General features: G+C 41.3%; 1 protein-coding gene across 2 annotated transcripts in view; it reads left to right on the top strand.

Annotated features, from left to right (window-relative positions):
• DAG1 (dystroglycan 1) overlaps positions 1-20,377 on the top strand; it is a 113,924-nt gene that overhangs the window by 77,071 nt on the left and 16,476 nt on the right. The window lies entirely within an intron of this gene.

Raw genomic sequence — 20,377 nt, 5'->3', positions numbered from 1 at the left:
TCTGATCTTCAGGCATCTGTGTGAACTTAGAAGCATTTGTGGGATAGAAGTGCTTTCTGAAACCACAAATAAACAGGAATACATACTCAACCTGAAATACCTTTTCTTTTCATCCCTTTTTTTAATTGAAAGAATTGCTTTCATTACTGGCAAGTGAAGAGTCAGTATCCTTTAGGATGGCAGTAAGGAGCAACTTATTTTCTGCTTAGGATTATGCTCCCTTGAAAGAAATTTTGGGAGTCAAATGTCAGCAGTTGGGAAGGTTGATATTCGCAGCAGATAGGGCACCAGCCAAAGATATGTGAGCCTCCGTCTTTGTGTTCTGTTTCTGCCACCCTGCTTGATTTTTCTCTCTGCCTTCCAAAGAGGTTCCTAGTGAAGAATAATTCATTCATGCAAAAACTCAACCTGATCACTTGTAGAAGGCTTTTGAAACTAGGCAAAGGGCTGCATGAGATTAACCAAGGGTCCCAGTTTGCCCTTCCCTGCTTTGGTGGAAGGAAACAAGATGCATGCACATGAATGGTTATACCAGAATTTTGTGGATTATAACTATGTACGTTTGTCAATGTGAAGGTTTAGTAAAAGTTGTACAGTGTCTGTTGCTGCTAGAAAACATTTGTATTGTGAAAAATCAAAAGTGAAAGATATTTTACTTTGTCTGGTACACATTACAGCTTTTTGGGTAGGATAATCAACTTTAGTGTTAGCAAGCAATGAGAGATATTGTACAGTTGGCCCTCGCCTTACGCGTTCCGTTCCAGATCCCGCCGCGTAAGGTGAATTCTGCCTATGCTCAAGCCCCATTGGAAACAATGGGGCTCGTTCATGGCGGCGCACGGGACGCCACAGGCGCGCGCCCCCATTCAATTGAATGGGACACGCCGCCCCTTCCACTCCGTGCGCTCCCCACGGCTTGAGTGCGTACACTCAAGACTGCGTATGGCGTGCCCGCGTATGGCACGGGCACACTGTACTCATATCCATTAATTGGTACCCATGCAAAATACTTAATCAAAATTCATACCCATTCTTACAATTTTGTAACTTAAATTGTGTCAGAATTACAGTCACTGAAACATTATCTTCTTTTCTTGCAGAAGTTGAGTATCCAATGTTCAAACTGTTGCTTTGCTAGCAACATTGTCCACATAGTATGTTCATCGAAAGCCAGATGGGTGTTGCTTTACAGTCTGAAGGTCAAGAGAAAGTGATAGGTACTGATAACTGCAGGAATCTGCTTGTAATCTGTTAAGTGGTTCTCAAGCTGTAAAAGAAGTGATAGTTCTCCTTCCCTTTTAGGTTATTTAAGTTTTCTCAGGGGCGGGTTATAGACCGCCCATTTGGGGCGGCCTGGACCCGCCCCTTTCCCCGGAGTATCGGGGCTTCAGTGGCTACACCGGCAGCCGCTGAGGCCCCGATCCGCCGCTTTTCAGGCTGCGGGGAAGCAGCAAAACGCCGCTTCCCCACAGCCTGAAAAGGGGTGTCCTTGGGGCTTCAAGCCCCAAGGACACCCCACGGTGGCAGGGAGGGGGAGAAAGGGGCCGCTTGGCCCCTTTCTCCCTTGCTTCGCTGGGCGCAGCCGTCTGAAGGCTGCGCCCAGCGAAGCAAAGCGGCTCCGCGGACCAGGAAGGAGCTCCGAAACGGAGCTCCTTCTTGGTCTGCGGAAAGGGCGCCCTAGGCGCCCTGCCGCGGATTGAGGACATCACATCTGCGCCGCCCCGTCTAGAGGCGGCGCAGCCGTGACGTCCTCACGGCGGCGGCCGTATGAAAGGGCCACCGTCGTTTAGTGCGTGACGAGCACGCACTAGGATTAGGGCGGTGCGGAAGCACCGCCCTTTTGTAACCCTAGTGCGTGCTCGTCACACACTAAAGTGCCGGTGTGTAACCGGCCAGTAAAATACTCTAAGATCTCCAGATGGAGTGAATTATAGGCAAATGGGAAAGGTGTTAATCTTGGGCAGCCTTAGAAAATTCACAAGATTTGCAGAACCAAAGACTAAAAGTTGATGAAGAATAAGAACTCACTAAGAAGCTTAGCATGCAAGCCTGATTTCTGGGTAACCCTCTTTTCAAAAGAGAGAAATAGCACCCTGATATATTTGCTGTATACTGATAACACCTGTTGAAATATTTAAGACAATTTACATTGTATAGTATTTATTATTTTAAAAGCATGAGTCCTCCTGAAGTTTAATAAAAGTTATGATTTTTAATCTTCATAAGAAGACTGTGCCCTGAACTTTATTCAGTAATTGAATTAAACATTGGAATAATTTTCTGGGTGTTTTATTTTTGTACTTTACAAAGCATGCTTTTAAACATAAAAAATCTGTTTTTTAAACAGCTTTCATACTAAAAATTGAAGGGGTAACAGATCTAACTGAGCAGCCACATTCCAAAGTTTATTCCTATTTTTAAGTATTCTTTCTGGAAATGATGACTTGATATATGCCTTTGCTAGATTAGTTATGTATTATCAATTGCTTTGAGCAAATTAATATGCTTAGTCCTCATGTTCATGTGACATTTTAGCCCTTTATATAGTAACTCTGACATGTCTCGAACTCTCCACGTTTTTGTCGGTAGTTTTTTTTTTTTTTTGTTAGTACATTTGTAAAGAAATGTAGATATTACAATTAGATTCACTATTCCAGTTTTGTAGGCAAATCCACAAACTTAAATTTTTAGCCTTCCCCCCCCCCCCCATACCCTTTACTATTTTATATTATACCAGTGGTATGAAAAAAGAAGAGCAGGGAATCTTCCTTCTCTCATCACCTGGAGAGCTGATCAGGACTAACTGCAGGTGTCTAGAAAAACCTCTTGCAGAAGTTTGCATTTTTTTGGCATCAAGCTCACTGGCCCACTTTAAAATGGTTTCTTCAATGGATGTGTTTTTAAGAATCACATTATCCTTTCTTCCAAAAGGGTGCTGTGTAACACTTAAGGGGCCAACAATAATCTAACATTTCATTACTGACCTTTCTTCAATGTCACACTGCTGATTAAAATCTTGCAGTGATTATTCTGCTGGGTGGGGGTATGATATATATCCTAATTCCTAAAGTTAGCCTTGCTTCAACAAAGTGCAGGGTCTGTTCCCAGTAAACAGAAAAAACTAATTATGAGTATACTGGTAATGATTACATTTTTGAACATTCTTAAACAGACTATGTTCTTCTGAATTTTATACTGAAGAGTAAACAATCTTTGATAACAGGTTTTTCAATTCAAAGATATAGTTGTGTTCAGTGACGTAGACAAGGGGGGAGTCCATGGGGTCTGGACCCCCCCTTCTGTTAATTTATGTTAAAAATAATATCAACCAAACCTAATGGCAAATTAATTAGCAAATGGTGGCACTTAGTCTGGACCCCCCCCCTTCCCAAAATCCTGGCTACATTCCTGCCTTGTTAGTCTCTAGAATCAGCATGTGGAGAGATCTTGTAGCACCTTTCAGACTAACTGAAAGAAAAAAATTGGTAGCATGAGCTTTTGTAGACTTCAGATGCATTGAGGAAGTAGATTGAAGTCTATGGAGGCTCATGCTGCCAATTTATTTATTTCAGTTAGTCTCAAAGGTACAATAAGATCTCTCCACATACAGGTTTTTCAATATGAGTGGAATGTTGGAGCATCTGAATGTGCCATAAAAGTGAGACTCAGATGTCCAGTAGGAGATTGTGGAGCCTGCATTGAAGCTGGATTCCTAGGTTGCTAATATTTTCAACCTTTCTGTAGCATAGAGGTTGAAGGTGCTGACCATATACTTTACTGATGCACAGATGGCACTATATCAGTGAACTGCTGAGGGCAAAACCAAATCCCATTCATTTAATACGTTCACGTAGCTTGATGACTCTATTTAAATGGTGATTCCTGTGACTGATGGACCAGTTGACAGTCAATCTGAGCAAAGCTGCTTTGTCTGCTCAAACAGGAAACTTCTTTTCCACAACTCTAGTAACTCTTACCATCTGCTGGTGAGGCTTTTATTTAACAGGTTTATTCTTATCAGATATTAAGGAGATTTTAATCAACAAATAGGATCTGGGGAGTTGGTTAGTAGAAACCAAACACGCTCATTATCTGCTGTGTTAGTGTGGTCACATGCTCAGTACTCCACTCTGTCTTGATTAACCCAATAGCTGTCCCATGAGAAGCATTCTTCTAGAGCATTCAGATGTGACGAGGAGCTGCCATTGATGCTGAGTTTTTCTCTTCTGCCCTTCTCTTAAGGAGATTACCACATAGATTTCTAACTGAACATACATGAACTCAAGATTGGGGTCAAAGTGGTGCAAAGAGCACTTTTTGTGAAAGCTTCAAGCTAATGCAGTGGGAGCGGTTGGCAGACTGCCTGGTAACTAATGGCTTTAGAAATGTGCATGCCTGAGTCTGTGGGAACCTGATGCTGCTTGTCACATGCTGTAGTGCTTCGGCTAACACCTGGAGGTTCCCGGGATAAAAAAAGAATCTCATCCCAGAAACCCCTGCTAAAGGACATGGAGAAAATTTGATCCAATCTTTCACTGGCATAGTTATGTATACCATCCATTGTGAAAGATTTTGGCCTTTTAATAGGGGTTTCCAGACTTGGAAGATATGACTCAATCTAATTACAAACCAACTTTCTGAAGCAACAATTCTGCATTTCAGTACTGCTGCTCTGTAGCTTTGCATTTTGAAGGTTGCAAAGGTAACTAGTGAGTAATACTATGCATTTGTGCATGAGCTGGATGAAGGTCACTAGCTAGTTTTAATCCTGTTACCAATTCAGACATCAGGGGTTCTGCTGACTATAAGAAACAGCAGCAAGTGATGATAAGTGGGGGAGACTTTTTAAAAAATCAATAAGCACCTGGTGCAAATGCTGCCTGATAGATTATTTTTCCCCTTGGCCTTTCATTTATAAAAAGGTCATGTGTAGAGATGTGCCATTTTTCAGTTTGACTCCTTGCTCTATGATCTCACAACCGAATGGAGAGCAGTATTTAGGCAACAGGTCTCAGTCCCTTGCCCAAGCACATAATATCCAGCTAGAATAGACCAAATGAGTTGTTTTCAAAGTGGCAGCATTTCCTGATGAAAGGAGTGTTTCATTGGACAGCTAATGTTTTGCAGTGACCACCCATTGAAATTATTGGCATGCCCTCTTGTCATGCAAAAGAGAAAATCTTTGTTTTCTGAATAGTTTCTTTGTAATAAATATGTGCACATCTGCAAATGAAGGCATTATAGTGGGAGTGGTAAAATGGTTCTGGCTTGAACATCTGTTCAGACCTTTGCTGAATTATGAACAATGCCCTCTCATAGAAAAGTTGTTTATAATAGACACCAAGGACAAGTGTCTCTTCAAATATGGGTCATTCCTACAACTTTAAAGTAGGTCTGGCATGGGTTTGGCATGTATAGTGGAGATAATTTAAGTGTTCATTATTCAGCATTTCCATTCTCTCTAAGGGCCTATTCACACTCAGCTATTTGCCCTGGATGTAACTGGGCAGATTCGGGGGGGGGGGGGGGGTGGCCCTCCCGAATCTCTCCGCAAGCAAGTGCCCACTACAAATCAGGGGCATTTTAATCCGAATACCCTCTTAGAGAAGGGTTTAAAATGAAGTTGCCTGGCTGTCAATCAAATTATTTCCACGATGGTCATAGGTGACGTTTGCAGCACTCATTGGGGCATCGGAAGTGTGCTTCCCCCTCCTTTTTTTTAAAGAGCCAGGCGCCAGAATGCGCAGATTCTGTCAAATTAAAAACCTCTTGTGTGTGTGTTGTGGGCATTTGGGTCAATGCAGGTTATGATCTTCCCTTGGCCCCATTTTCAACCTCAAAATGCAAGCTAATGCCATTTCTGCATCCTGTATCCCCCTCCTTGCCACCCCAGAATGCCTCATACACATGCAACAACAACAACAACAACAATAAATTCCTCACCTCGGAATGCCAGTAAAGGATGCAATGCCATGCATTCTTTAAGCTACCCCTGAATTCCTTAGAGACAGTAGCAAAAGCATGTATCAATTTGCCAATTTGCCAAATTGAAACATTGTAACATTCGAATTGTAGCATTCGCAAAGGAAAAAAGTTTTTTTGCAAAGTACTCTTTGCACCATTTCCCCTTTGCTGGAAGCGGGGAAATGAAAGGGAAAGCGAACCAGCAGCTAGCCACCTTCTGTCTATCTATATGTCTACCTCAAGCAAAAAACATGCACATTTTTTGTCAAAAATAATTTTAAAAAATAAAAAAGAGGGGGAAGGTTCCTGGTGTGAACTCCGTTCATGCCATGTCTCTGACCTGAACTGACCTGACCCTTTTCCTCCTGCTTACAGTCTCTTCAGAGGAGGTTTGCCATTGCCTCCCACTGAGGCTGAGAGAGAATGACCTGTCAGTTATAACTAAAGTAGACCCATGGAATCAATTGGGAATAAAAGGAAAATGCAGCACAGGCATTCTGACTGTAGCATCCGCATATAACACTAATAATAATAACAATAATAATAATAATAAAGGCTCTTAAGTTCCAGGAGCAAGAGGGAATGAAAGTAGCACAAGCAAGCACACACACATTCTGTGTCACCCAAAAAAATCATGCGCATAGACTGTCAAAAATAAAAAGAGAGAGAGGTTCCTTCTACAGCCTGATTTCCCTACATCCCTCCTCATTGGGCCCCACAGCTCAATTTCCCTTGGCAAACCTCCTCCTCCTTCCTTTCGACCCTCCCTGCCCTGGCTCCTTCATCCTCCTCCTCCTGCTCCGTTATAGAATGCCCTCCATGACTCCCTTCTTCCCGCGGCTCCTTCACCCTCCTCATCCTCCTCCATCACTTTCTCCAGTCCCCCCCTGCCCTCCCTCTGACAGCCCTTTGCAGCCCCCGTCAGTCATCCTGATTTCCCCTTTTAGCCTCCTGTCACCCTGCCTCCTGTCAGATTCCCCTTTTTGCATCCAGGCTCTTTCCTCCTTCTCCGATGAAAGGGAGGGAATGCTCTGCCCTCTGCCCGCCCTCTAACCTAAATTCCTCCCTGAACTTGCCCTGATCATGATTGGGGGCAAGTTCATATTCAGCAGAACCCGGTTTTTTCCCCCAAAAAGAAAGGGCAAATGCCCCGATTGCAAATGTCCCGCGCTAAGGGGCATTTGACACGAAATGGGTGTGCAAGCCACTGATTCACTTGTGGGGGATTCAGGGTGAATATGAACTTCACGTGCAAGGATCGATTCCTGATCCGGGGTAAAAGGTAATCTGAATGGGCCCTAAGTTCACATTAGATTAGACGTAGGATCCCTGGGTGTTAGCCCTTTTTCTGGGAAAGATAAAGACTGGTTGAATTAAGACCCAGCCACCATTAGCAGGGTTCACAAGTGAAAGCACTGAATAGCTTGGGTCTTGCAGAGACTGGTATTAGCAAAGTAAAGAGCTAAAATGCAAATTTCACAGCTAAAAACTGTAATTATTACATTTAAAGGTACATTCAAACATATGTGCATGTAGTGCCTTAGCTCTGGCAGACTACAGGCAAGTTTCAAGAAAAGGAACAGCTCAGCAGAGCTCACCATCTTAAGGGAGGAGGAAGAGAGAGATGAAGTGGAAGGGCAGCCTTTCATGTGCTTGCAAACACACCTGGAAGATTCTCTGGTTATGGCATGGTTTCTTAGATACGTCCCCACAATGCGTGGCTGAGCAAATGGGGAGCAGCAACTGTGTGTATAGGTTAGAGGAATTCAGGAACTCTTACTGTCTAAAGCTCCATTGCTCTACTAAAAAATGGTGAAGGGAGTTAAAAAGAATGATTGGTTGGGAATCATTTTCCAACAGCTCTAGGTGTGAACATATTGAGTGTATTGATTTGAAATGAAAAACTAGAAACCTGCATCTTAAATTTAACATTTGGGATGAACAAAATACTACTTTTAAATAGCCAAGCTCTTTTAGTCTTCTTTAACTGTAACACAACTAATGGTAGGTGCTACAGAATTTGAATTCCTGTGTGAGCACTGTAGCTCCCTCTAGTGGCTACTAAATGGCTTGGTTGGCTGACGGGTATTCTTGGGTGGTCCCAGAAGAAGATACACCAGAGAACAGAACATCATCAGCTTCTGTTTGAGTATTTTTCAGTACATATCAAAAATATTTTTTTCAAAATCGGTGTCTAGTTTTATGTTCCTATAATCCTTATTTTCCAGAATAACAGTCTGTACTGCATCTTTTCCTCTTAGATTTCTGACCTTTGAATTTGGCTCTGTTAAAATCTACAGTCAGTAAAGTCCAACTGTGACTAATGGGTCCCAGATGACTCTTTGAGTGTGTTGGCTTTAGGTCTTGGACAAAGGAAGAGAAATTCTCATTCAAAGCATAATGAATTGAAGGAATTCATTGCTGCAAAATGTGGCAATGGCTGCTAGTTTAAATTTCATTAAGAAGAGAATTAGATGATAGCTCCCTCAATATCAGAAGCTCTTTATTTACATGCAATCCAACCTTCCCATCTTTGATTGACCAATGCCAGGATAGCAAGATTAGAAGCTAACTTAATCCTACCATGTTTGTGAATGGTCTAGGATGTTTGGATGGCCACTGTCCACAATGGAGTGTTAGAATTATATGGACCTATCCAGTGATGTAGTTCTTAGAGTCCTGAACCAAAAGGGCTTCCACATTCAGGTTTCTTCAGCTCCACCAAGAATTCAACTGAGTGTTGTCAGTTTCAGCCTAGATTAATAAATATTTTATGTACAGGGTGAAAGTGTTTTCAGAGAGTCAAAGCACTTTCTTTGTTGGGGAGCAAACCATAACTTTGTTGTGTATAAACTACTTAGAGTAGGAAAAAATACTCTTACATGAGCAGCTTTAGAAAAGACTGGTATTTGACCTGAGCTAAATGAGTCACTAAAGATTATAGCTATCTGTTGGAGACCTTCCTGACACTAGCTAATGCTCAAGCAGCCTAAAGCCTCAGATCCTGTTACAGCCAAGACTCAGTCCATCACAGTATAAAAAAAAAACCTCCAGCTACATGTTCAAATTTGTACCAAGTCATAATCAAAAGAACACTCACTATGGTCTAGCTGAATTGGTTCTAAAAAGGTCTTTTAACCTATACCATCTCAGACAAAGGATCATCCCAAGTTGATACCAACAAAGGTCACTCAGTTCACAACAACTGAATGACCTTATCAGATCATTTCTTTCCTGGGCCTAAAATTTTTAAGATTAAAGAGACTGTTTTCACACAGGGTCTGGGGGGGAGGGAGTGCAAAGAGGAGTAATATCAAGTAAGTAAAAGAAGTTTCATCTAATAATCCCTTGCTATCACTAGTTTCTACAGCTCTGTCTCATGGAGTTGATAGTGTCATGATACAAGAATTTCCAGCAATCAATGCTATCTTATTACCAGCGTTCAGGTCTCCAGAACTCATCTTGAAAAACATGCATGCAGCCTGGATTATATCCAGGCTGTGTTAGTGGTGATATAATAGTTCTGTTCCAATAACAAGATGAGGCATTGGTGAAGTCTATGACTTCCTCAGTTTCACAATTCTAGACAGCATATTGGATCTCCCTTGTGATTTACTGATCAAAGGCATGGTCAGTACCAAAACTCCAGATCCAGGTCAGGGGCTGTCCTTCAAGCTTATGCTGCGTCAGTTCCTCATTTTCTGAAACACTATTTCTGGGAACTTGTTTGCAGGGTGATACATAGGAGCAGGTACTCAAGGTTACGTTCTTGTTTTTGGAACCTCTGGTTACAGAGGGAAATCTTGTCACAGATGAGCAGTTGCAAATGCTCCAAGTATGATTGGGAGAAGTATCATAGTTGACAAGAAAGCTGAGCATGGTCTTTCCAGATAAAAGCTTGCATCCATAATCACCAGACCAGCTGAAGTTGTACATATGTCTGCTACACTGATAAATCAACAGTAACATGTTATGATAGTAGTTACTACTGTCTCCATGCAGTTTCAGTTGCAACTTATTGACCTTCCGCCCAGTCTGCCATCCTTGCTATATCATAGAAGCCTCTACAGTTGCTTTGATGACAACAATAGTAGTAACCTCATCAGTAACACCTTGAAAAAGCCAACTTTAAAAAAGAAGGATTCAGGTCAGGATCCAAAGCACTGATCTCAGTTGTCTGCTCACAACAATTCTGATAAGTGCAGTTCTTTCTCTTCCTCTGCATGTTCAAACATGTAAGCATCTTCATCTGGTGCATTGGTTGCCAGTATTCATTGTTGGATGGTGTGAAGACCTTTGTAGTCTAATACATTTTGCTACTATGCTAGTATTATATAGAAACTGAAAGAAGAGGACATGGCCCAGCCATCAAACAGGTACAGAAACAAACCACAGCTCTGATGGTTTGGTGTCTGTTCCCATGCTACCATCTTTGTTGTGTGTGATGGAGGAATCATGGTAAACAATCTGATTTCTCCTTTCTGTACTAAAGAAAACTGCTCTCCTTTAAAGATTATAAGCAAATGATTGTTACTTTCTCTTCCATTCTTCTCTTCAAAGGTCTGTCATAGTAATACTACTACTAATAATAATAATAATACTGTTTATTTCTAGCCCGCTTTTCCAAAGATCAAAGCGGGTTACAACATGGATACATCAAACAGTATACAATATAAAACATACCAAGTTAAAAACATCATAAAAAGGTGTGGTTCATTGGCAGGTTAAACTACATTCTGCTTTTTCTGACAAAGAAGAGAAGAAATTAGATGGAATGTGGTACAGATCTTACTTTATATTTTCCATCTGATCCGAAAACAGCTGGCTTTTATTTATCAGACTGAAGTTCATCATTTGGCAGGCTCACAAATTAATGCAGCTCATCAATCTGCTGATTCTGAAGCTCAAACTTTAGCATGCCAATATAGCCCTTAGGTGGCATGCCCATGTGTGATTGTATTTTCATCAGGGTTAAACACCCAACATGTTATCATTTATCATTAAAGATCCTTCCATTGATGAAAATGGCTTATCAGTGCCAAAACCAATGACAAGCTTCATAATAGAGCCAAATCAGATTCTAAGTCACAGAACACTGCTTTGGATCCTGTTTTGGGGGAAAAGGTGGAATGTAAATTAAATAAATACATAAAATAAACAGTATCGATTAAAAATGATTTCACTCTTATTAGTGTATTTAGCATGTATACTCCATCATATGAATTTTCTGATCCATCTTTTAAAGTAGCAATATTGATTTGTTAATCCTATAATCAGGGCAAGTTCTCTTTTTGCCATGAAGGCGCAAAATTCTAAGTGGAGGCTTTGACTGCCATTCTTGTCACACTCTCCTATCTTTACTCTCTTTCTTGGTCACAGGCTTTGTCCTTATAGCCAAGCTGTAACATCAGCTAAATAGATTTTGTCTTGTCCAGTATGGTGGTGGAGTTGAGTTTTATACTCTTCTGTCATTAGGGATTCTCTGTTGCACCATCTCTATTGTAGGCCTTTAAGAAGAAATAGTCTCTTTGCTGAACAAGGATGCAACAGAATCTATCTGTCACTATGAACTGATAAGATTCTACTCTAGATACTTCTTAGTGCTCAAGAAAGATGGTGAGTTGTGAGCCATACTAGCTCTTCCAGGTATCAATCAGTTCATCAACACGGGGTTTTTTTGTATGACCTCTGTTGAAGATGTTCTCTGACCTCTCTGAAAGGGAAGCTGGTTCACCACTACTGACTTTCAAGACCCTTCCTTTCATATTGCCATCAGACCTTTCTATTATCAATTCCCAAGATTTACAGTAGGAGATAATCTTGTTCAAAGAGCTACTGTTCAGTACAGTTAACCCTCCTTATCCACGGATTTTTTTATCCATGGATCCAAACATCCATGGCTTGAAAATATTCAAAAAAAGTATACATTTCTAATAGCTAACTTTGATTTTTCATTTTATATAAAGGACACCATTTTGCTATGCCATTATATTTAATGAGACTTGAGCATCCATGGATTATGTTATCCATGGGGGTTCCTAGAACCAAACCCCAGTGGATAACAAGGACCCACTGTAGTTCCACCGTTTCACTTTCTTTTTAGCAAATGTAAATGGCTGTACTCTGGATATTATCATATATCACTACATAGACAACTGACTGACAGTGTGTGTTTGTCTTCCCTACAGAGAAGTATTTGATCACCCATTTCCAACTTGCATCTCTATGTCAACATGAAGATATGTTATCTAACCCTCAAATTACAATTAAACTGTCAAAATCATTGGGGCCAATCACGCCTGTATAATTAGTACACAATCGTTTTATTGCGCCTGTGACTTCATTTCATTTAGACAGACACTTATTTCTGATAGAACTGGGACCTGAGTGGATCAGAACATCAAACCTGTTACAGCAAGGATTCTACCAGACATCTTATCATTGACAAGAGTTACCTATTGTGACATTCTAGCACTATAACAATAAGGAATAAGGAGATAAAAAATAAAAATTGCTACTCATAAATTTCAGTAAAAGCAGATATCTAAATATAAATGCATTTGGAAATTACGTTGATATATATCACTTTTTTAAATGTTGCAAGTATTATTAACATTTCTATCTGTTGGATCACATGTGGATAAATTTATCTGGAGTATCAATCTTAGCAGTCAAGCAGGGACAAAAAATACATTTCTGCTGACCATGTGTTAAGTTTCAAGACATAGATAAATAGTTTAAAAGAATATGTACATCACTAAATATCAGAGAACTTCCTGGTACCAGCTTTCTTCATGTAATTACTGCCACACAGAATGAGGCAACTGCAGGCCATTTCCAAAACCTGTGGGTTAAAGAAGCATTAGCAGTGTTACACCTCCAGCAATTAGCTGATTTCGATCAGACTTTCTTAAAAGGGCTTTGTTATATGATATGTAGCAGAGATCTATAGTTATAGCTATTTATATATGTTAAAACAGCAGACTGTTGATTGGTCAAGACTGGGCGTTCCTTGTTTCATTCCCGCTGCAAATTTTGCATATCATATTTTTTGTGTGGTGTATGTTTGGTTTAGGTATTGATCAGCCTCAATTAGTGTTGCAGGACTGATTCTAGATTCTAGCAAGTGTTGTAAGCATTACCATTTAGTTGCTTAAAGGTAGATTAAATTGATCTTCCAAAGCTGAAAAGAACAATTTCCTGTTTACTCATATTGGTTTGGTAGGTTTCATGCTTTCCCTTTGTCAGTAGTCCCTTATGTCAGACTGCACATAAGAGTCCTCTGGAAGTGGTTTATACATGTTTCCACTGCAGAGGTTGAGGATCCCAAACTACATGTATGGCTTCTGAGTTATGTTTTTTTTAAAAAAAATCTCGATTGACAGTGACAAGACATTATACACTTGCTGCAAGGAGTTGCGTTCAAGACAAAACTACAATCTGTTAACTGTAAGGGCAGATGCCTCACCAACTGGGCATGCAACTCACTGTCAGAAATAATGGAAATTTCACATAAATTTTTCAAAGTTACTGGAGGTGGTAGACTTTGAGAGCATTTGGGCAAATACTTAAAAGCAAGGTGATCCAGAACACTACTGTTAGCACCACAGTGCACCATATAAACAAACATGGTGACACTTGATTTTGTGCTCCTTCTCACACTGCACTTTTAGTACTTGGTCTTTGGCAGACAGATCAGGCTCAACAAATGCACTCACTTGCTCCACCTCAGCATCTCAATGGTGTACTTTGTAAGGCATAGCGTACAAAGATGCGTGGACATGGTGCCTGCCAGTGCAGAAGCAAACATAACACGCTATACCTTGAGGAGTAAATAATAGAAAATGCTACACTCCTTTTAGCAATGCTGACAAATCAAAAGTATTATCTTCGTACTATTTAAACCGGGATTAAAGGAATCAGGTAATTGTACCATTTCAAAGTTTATACTCATTCTTATGTTCCACTTGTTTGACAATACAGCAGTTTCCAGTGCTGGCGTGCAAGCCACCCTTGAAATTGAGTGTTATCTTCAAAAATATTCTCCAGGTCTTGAGCAGCTCTGAACCGCAGAAAAACATGGACCCACAAAGGATTCTAATAAGTCCTTGCACATTTTAGAAGAAAGTCTGTTTTTGCATTAAATGAGTATGCAGTAAATACAGTGCTTTACCATACATTCTTGTTAGCAGTAGTTTTTGCTTCTTAGTGGGTTAACTATGATACATCTGGGGCATGGCTTTTCCAGTCCTTGCATCATAGGTGAAATCCTGAAAGTCCCAGGATTATAAAACTGGAAGGGTGAAACCTGAATTATTCATATTTATTATACAGTCAGCCTGCTGTATCCACGGATTCAACTATCCATGGTTTGAAATTATTCAAAACATATAAATTCTAAAAAAAACACATTGATTTTGCCATTTTACTTAAGGGGCACTGTTTTACTATGTGATTGTATTTAATGGGACTTGAGAATTCATGAATTTTGGTATACACAAGGAGTACTGGAACTAAACCCGAGTGGATATCAAGGGCCAACTGTATTAAATTTTTAAATTCCTCTTCATCCATATGGATATCAGGGCAGTATACAAAAGGAATTTAAAAAATTAAAACTCCAAATATGATATCAAGACAATCAGAAGTGGCTAAAACAATAAAATAGATACTGCCAGCTAATCTAAGACAGTCTAGGCACACAAAAAGGTTTTATCATGGCGCTGAAATAATTGCAGTGTTCATAGTAGTCAGTTTCAGGAGTGTAGCAGCCATATTAGATGTGAGGTTGTGGAGCAGATTTTAACATGGATGCAAAGCACAGGACTTCATCTTCATGTGCGGCCTTTCAGATGTTGTTGAACTTAGTTTCCTATCTCGCCAGTCTAGCCAATGGTGAGACAAGATCAGAGTAGTAGTTCTTTAGCATATAGAGCGTGGAAGATTCTGTAGTCCTACTCCGGGGATTATGCCTGATTTAGTATTTTAGATAACACACCCAAAGTAAGTATCAGATATGTTTTGGATCCTGCAGATTGGCTAGTTCAACTCCTTTCAGTTGTAAGAAGATTGGAGATGAATTGTAGAGTTAAGAGGTCTTGTCAGTAGATGTTACGGTGCTTTCAGACTCTTATTGACAATTTTCTTGTGCTCCCAAATGGCTGTGATGGTATCAGTGCAATTTTTCATTAGTCACTGTCATCGAATATGAGTGTATATTACTTTTTCTGCCACAAGTCACAGGATAACTGTCTTCTATGAAAACCTTTTTGATTTATGCTTGTTTGTAATTGAAACAAAATAATTACTGTATCACCCACATTCCTTAGATTTGTATTATTCCAACTGCTGTATCCATACAGTGACATTACTATGCCTGGATTCACAAAGCCCACTCTTTTTGCCATTTTCCCTCAAACCATTTCCATGTTTTGTTTTGTGGTGACTTTTATATGGAGGCAGAGCAGGGCCCTGTGCACTGGCCTGATTTCATGTCACTTGCTTTCGTGTCATTCATCCCCACACTGCCAGTGCATTGAAGGCTATCCTGAAAAATGAAATCTGCTGCACGTGTATCCTCTGTCATTGGGAGTCCTGATCATGTAGGATTCCTGAAAACAGGGAGAACCCACATATGTTCCAAAATGCTACCCCTTTACAGGGAAGCCTCCAACATATAACAGTGGGGGGGGGGGGGGGGAGAGCAAACCCAGCAGCAAGTATGAAGGCAGTGAAAATATATGCAGCTCCCAACAATCAGATGGAGGGAATATATGTTTAGGCTTCATAGCTGAAGTAATTTACTCCTGTTTTGTTTTGATGCTTCAGCTGATGGGCCTCCCAGACTGGCAAAACCAATGAACATCTAAATAATTTAAAATAGAGATCAATAAACATTATGAATCCAGAAAACTGAATTGACAAAACTTCATTAAAGAAAAGATATAAAAGTTTTTGAAGTCAGGGTACAACATTGTGTGTTCAGGCCTTTTAGAGTTTGCACCTAGGACCCCCCCCCCCAAGACAAACTTCTCAGTGCAGAGTTTTGTCTAAATAGGGTGTAACAGCAGGATACTCTGTGGACAGAGGTATCTAATATCTCTGCCTTGTCATGGACGGACCATTTCCTGGTTGAGGTTCGGCTCAAGGCTTCTACCTATAGCCCTCCCGGGGGTGGAGGACCTATTAGGCTGGTCCACCCTCAAAGGCTGATGGAACCCAAAAGGTTCCAAGAAGCCCTAGAGGGCTATATGGTTGGAACTGACGGCAACTCTGTTGATGCCCTGACTAACATCTGGGATACTGATCTCTCCAGGACTCTACACAGTATCGCTCCCAAGCATCCTTTCCGGCCTGCTTCCAAAAAACAACCCTGGAATACGGAAGATCTCAGGGAAAGGAAGCGGGCTGTGCAACGACTAGAGCGCAACTGGCGAAGACATCAGCACTTAGCCGACAAGGCACTCCTAGAGTCTCTTTTGAAGGCCTACAGAGTGGCAATAAGTGCAGCTAAACATTTGTTTTATGCTGCACGTATTGCGTCTGCGGAGTCGCGTCCGGCAGAGCTGTTCAGGGTAGTGAGGGAGCTAACTCATCTGTCCCCACCCCTGAACCCTATTTTAGAGCCAACAAAAGCCTGCTGTGACAAATTTAACAACTTCTTCGCAGATAAAATCTCTCGGATAAGGGCTGATCTCGATGCCAGTGTTTATTCAGAACCAAGAAGAGAGGTGTCCAGAGCTTCCATGGACTCTGTTAAACTGGATCATTTTGAGTTTGTTAGTACCGAGGAAGTGGACAAGATCCTTGGAAGCATTAGGAAGATGACATGCTCTCTCAATCCCTACCCCTCATGGCTAGCAGCTGAGGGGGGGTCTGTGGTGACAACCTTGTTGCACCGCATAATTAATACATCTCTAAGAGAGGGACAGTTTCCATCTTCACTGATATTAGCAGTTGTAAAACCTCTGCTGAAAAAACCCTCCTTAGACCCCCTGATTCATAATAACTATCGGCCTGTATCACTGCTGCCTTTTTGGGGGAAGGTGATTGAGAGAGCAGTTGCCTTCCAGCTCCAGGCACTCTTGGATGAAACGGATTTTCTAGACCCATTTCAAACCGGCTTCCGGGCGGGCTATGGAGTTGAGACTGCCATGGTCGCCTTAGTCAATGATCTCCGTCTGGGCATGGACAGGGGAAGCGTGTCCCTGTTAGTGCTTTTGGACATCTCAGCGGCTTTCGATACCATTGACCAAGGTATCCTTCTGGAACGCCTGAGGGAGTTAGGTATCGGGGGCACTGCGCTCCAGTGGTTCTGTTCCTACCTCTCGGGCAGATTCCAGATGGTGCAGCTGGGGGATGTTTGCTCCGATAAGAGGGAACTAACATCTGGTGTCCCTCAAGGAGCTATTCTGTCCCCCATGCTATTCGACATTTACATGAAACCACTGGGAGAGATCATCTGGAGACATGGGGTGCGTTGTTATCAGTACGCTGATGACACCCAAATATACTTCTCTGTGTCTCTGACTGATGCAGTGACTAGGGATGGCATCTCTCCTCTAAATGCCTGCTTGGAGTCGGTAATGGGCTGGATGAGGAAAAACAAACTCAGCCTGAATCCAGAGAAAACGGAAGTACTGGTGATAGGTTCATCGGGCCCGGGTAGTGGAATTTGTCCACCTGTCCTGAATGGGGTCACGCTCCCCCTGAAGGACTCAGTTCGCAGTCTGGGGGTGCTTCTGGACTCGTGGCTCCAATTGACATCTCAAGTGGATGCGACGGTCAGAAGTGCTTGTTATCAGCTTCAGCTGATACGCCAGCTGCGACCCTACCTGGATCGAAGGGACCTTGAAACTGTAGTACACGCTCTGGTAACCTCTCAATTGGATTTCTGTAATGCGCTCTACATGGGGCAACCCTTGTACCAAACCCAGAAGCTGCAGATAGTGCAAAACATGGCAGCGAGATTAGTTGCTGGTGGTTCCAGGTCAGACCATATAACACCTATTTTGAAAGATCTCCATTGGCTGCCTATTTGCTTCTGGGCACAATACAAGGTGTTGGTTATTACCTATAAAGCCCTAAATGGCTTGGGCCCAGGGTACTTGGAGGACCGCCTCTCCCCATATAATCCGCCCTGCACACTCAGGTGTGCAGGGGAAAACTTGCTGGAGGTCCCAACTGTGCGTTATGTGAGGACCTCGCAACGGGCCTTTTCAATCTCAGCCCCGAGAATATGGAATAATCTCCCTGATGAGCTCCGCTCCACCACATCTTTGGACTTGTTTAAGAAGAATCTCAAGACCTTCTTCTTTTCCCAAGCTTTCCCCCCATGAGATGTGACTTTGGTTTTCCCCCTCTATTTGGTAACGACTCTGGCTATGTTTTTCTGGATTCCCCTACTCAGCTACTCGAGTATTAGTTTTATATGCTGTTTTATATCTTGTTTTATTGATTATTGTAATTTTATCTGGATTTGTACGCCACTTTGATCTGAATTGGAAAAGCGGGATAGAAATAAACTTTTATTTATTATTATTATTAATGCCTCATCTGTGTTTACTACCCATCCTTTTTTCAGTTGTTGAGGAACATGGAGTGGTGGCCTTTGAGGCCAGGATTGATCACCAAGCAGATCATATAGAAAACAATTTTTGAGGGGGTGTGTGGTTTTTTCGGGCTATGAGGCCGTGTTCTAGAAGAGTTTCTTCCTGACGCTTTGCCAGCAACTGTGGCTGGCACCTTCCCTGAAGATGCCAGCCACAGCTCCTGGTGAAACGTCAAGACTAAACTCTTCTAGAACATGGCCTCATAGCCCAAAAAAACCCACAAAAAAACTACAGATGCCAGCCATGAATGCCTTTGACTTTACAATCTTTGAGGTGTCTACTGTGTTGAGGATCAACTGGTAGACAACATAGCTTTTTCCAAAGAGGTGTAGTATCTTCCACATGTCCAGCGGTTAGTTCAGCTAAGGCTTTTTATATAGTCAGAAATGGTGTTAGTTAGAACTAAAAAACAGTCCTGCTGGATAAGTGTCACAGTTCATGGATTAAGCCATATTTCACAGGGAAGAAGATAGCAGACTTGATGACTTAACTAGATTGCAGAAGGATGAAAGCAGAACGGTGGCTAAAAAGACAAGAAACTTGACTCTCTCTTTTAGGACTGATTTAAGCTGGTTTTCATGCACTGTGAACATTGGCAGCTTTTTTCAGCTAATTCTTATGTAGCTTCTAAATATGTATGTAAAGAGTTCAATAAATTTCCTTCTCCATTTTCATGTTTTGGAAGGCCTGTATCCTTCAAAAATCCTTATTACTGGCTTGTGCTCAGAGCTATAATTTTTCAAAGAAATAATAGGGTGCTTTTAATGAATTCTCAAAGGCAGTAAGCGGTAAGGGCTGATGCATGTAATATCTAAGAATCTTACAATCTTAGTGTGAAGTGACTTGACCCTCCCCCTTTGAGCCACTTTTCCTTTTCTGTCCCCTTTCATCTATGTCTGTTCAGCTTAGGCTCATATATCTTTCTGCACTAAGATGACACTGAAGCAATATCAAAACACACTGTGCCTTTTTATTAATTTGTATGTCCAATTGTCTGTGAAAGCTGAAATGGGGCTTTAACCTTGAAATTCTTTCTGGTTTCTGCTTGCTAGTATGTATTTCCTTGCTCTGTTCTAAAATATTTTTGATTTTGTATTTGTACCTGAAATAAATCTTGGCCAAACGCCTGTGGCTGATGCATCATACTGGATTAATAGCAAAGCTTCCTATATGTTAGGTGAATGCTCAGATCTCTGATATAGACCAAAACATGCATACAGTTACTTTTGTAACTGTGTTGCAACATCAGTGTGATTTAGTTGGAAATACTTCATCTACATTAAAGTTTTTTGTTAAAAATATTTCTTCATTATGTCTCATTTTTACAAACCCTGAAGTAAGAGTAGCTCCATAAGACAATATGGAGGTAGGTTAATTAAAATAATGAAAACATAATAATACATTATTTAAGGATATTCAGACCTGCTTTTGACTGCAGGAAAGCCAAAGTAAAAAGACATTTTTTATAAAACCTAAAATAAGGGGGAAAGTGCAACCTTTGCACTGCTTATGGCACACCAGCATTGAATTTTTTTTGTCTCCAAATACCCTTGAGGATGCACAGAGCTAATTTTGTCATATTTTGGGAGAGACTGTTTCTCACCCGCCATTTTTGGCCCGTGAGAGATCTTTTTTCTCCCCAACACTGAGTGACCTGGAGGTTGACTTCCAGGTCACCTCCTGTTCCAAAGGGCATTTGGAGACAAATACGATATGTGGTGCAGCCCTCTGAATTCTCCTGGGAGGCACCAATGGAGACCCCAGCCCATGAATGTTATCCATCTGAACCTAAAACATGCCTA

Source organism: Sceloporus occidentalis, unplaced genomic scaffold (assembly GCF_023333645.1).
Source record: "Sceloporus occidentalis isolate IW3139 unplaced genomic scaffold, rSceOcc1.0.p SCAF_1, whole genome shotgun sequence".
NCBI lineage: Eukaryota > Metazoa > Chordata > Lepidosauria > Squamata > Phrynosomatidae > Sceloporus > Sceloporus occidentalis.
Note: the sequence above shows the minus strand (reverse complement) of the source record. Positions and strands in the feature narration are given on the sequence as shown.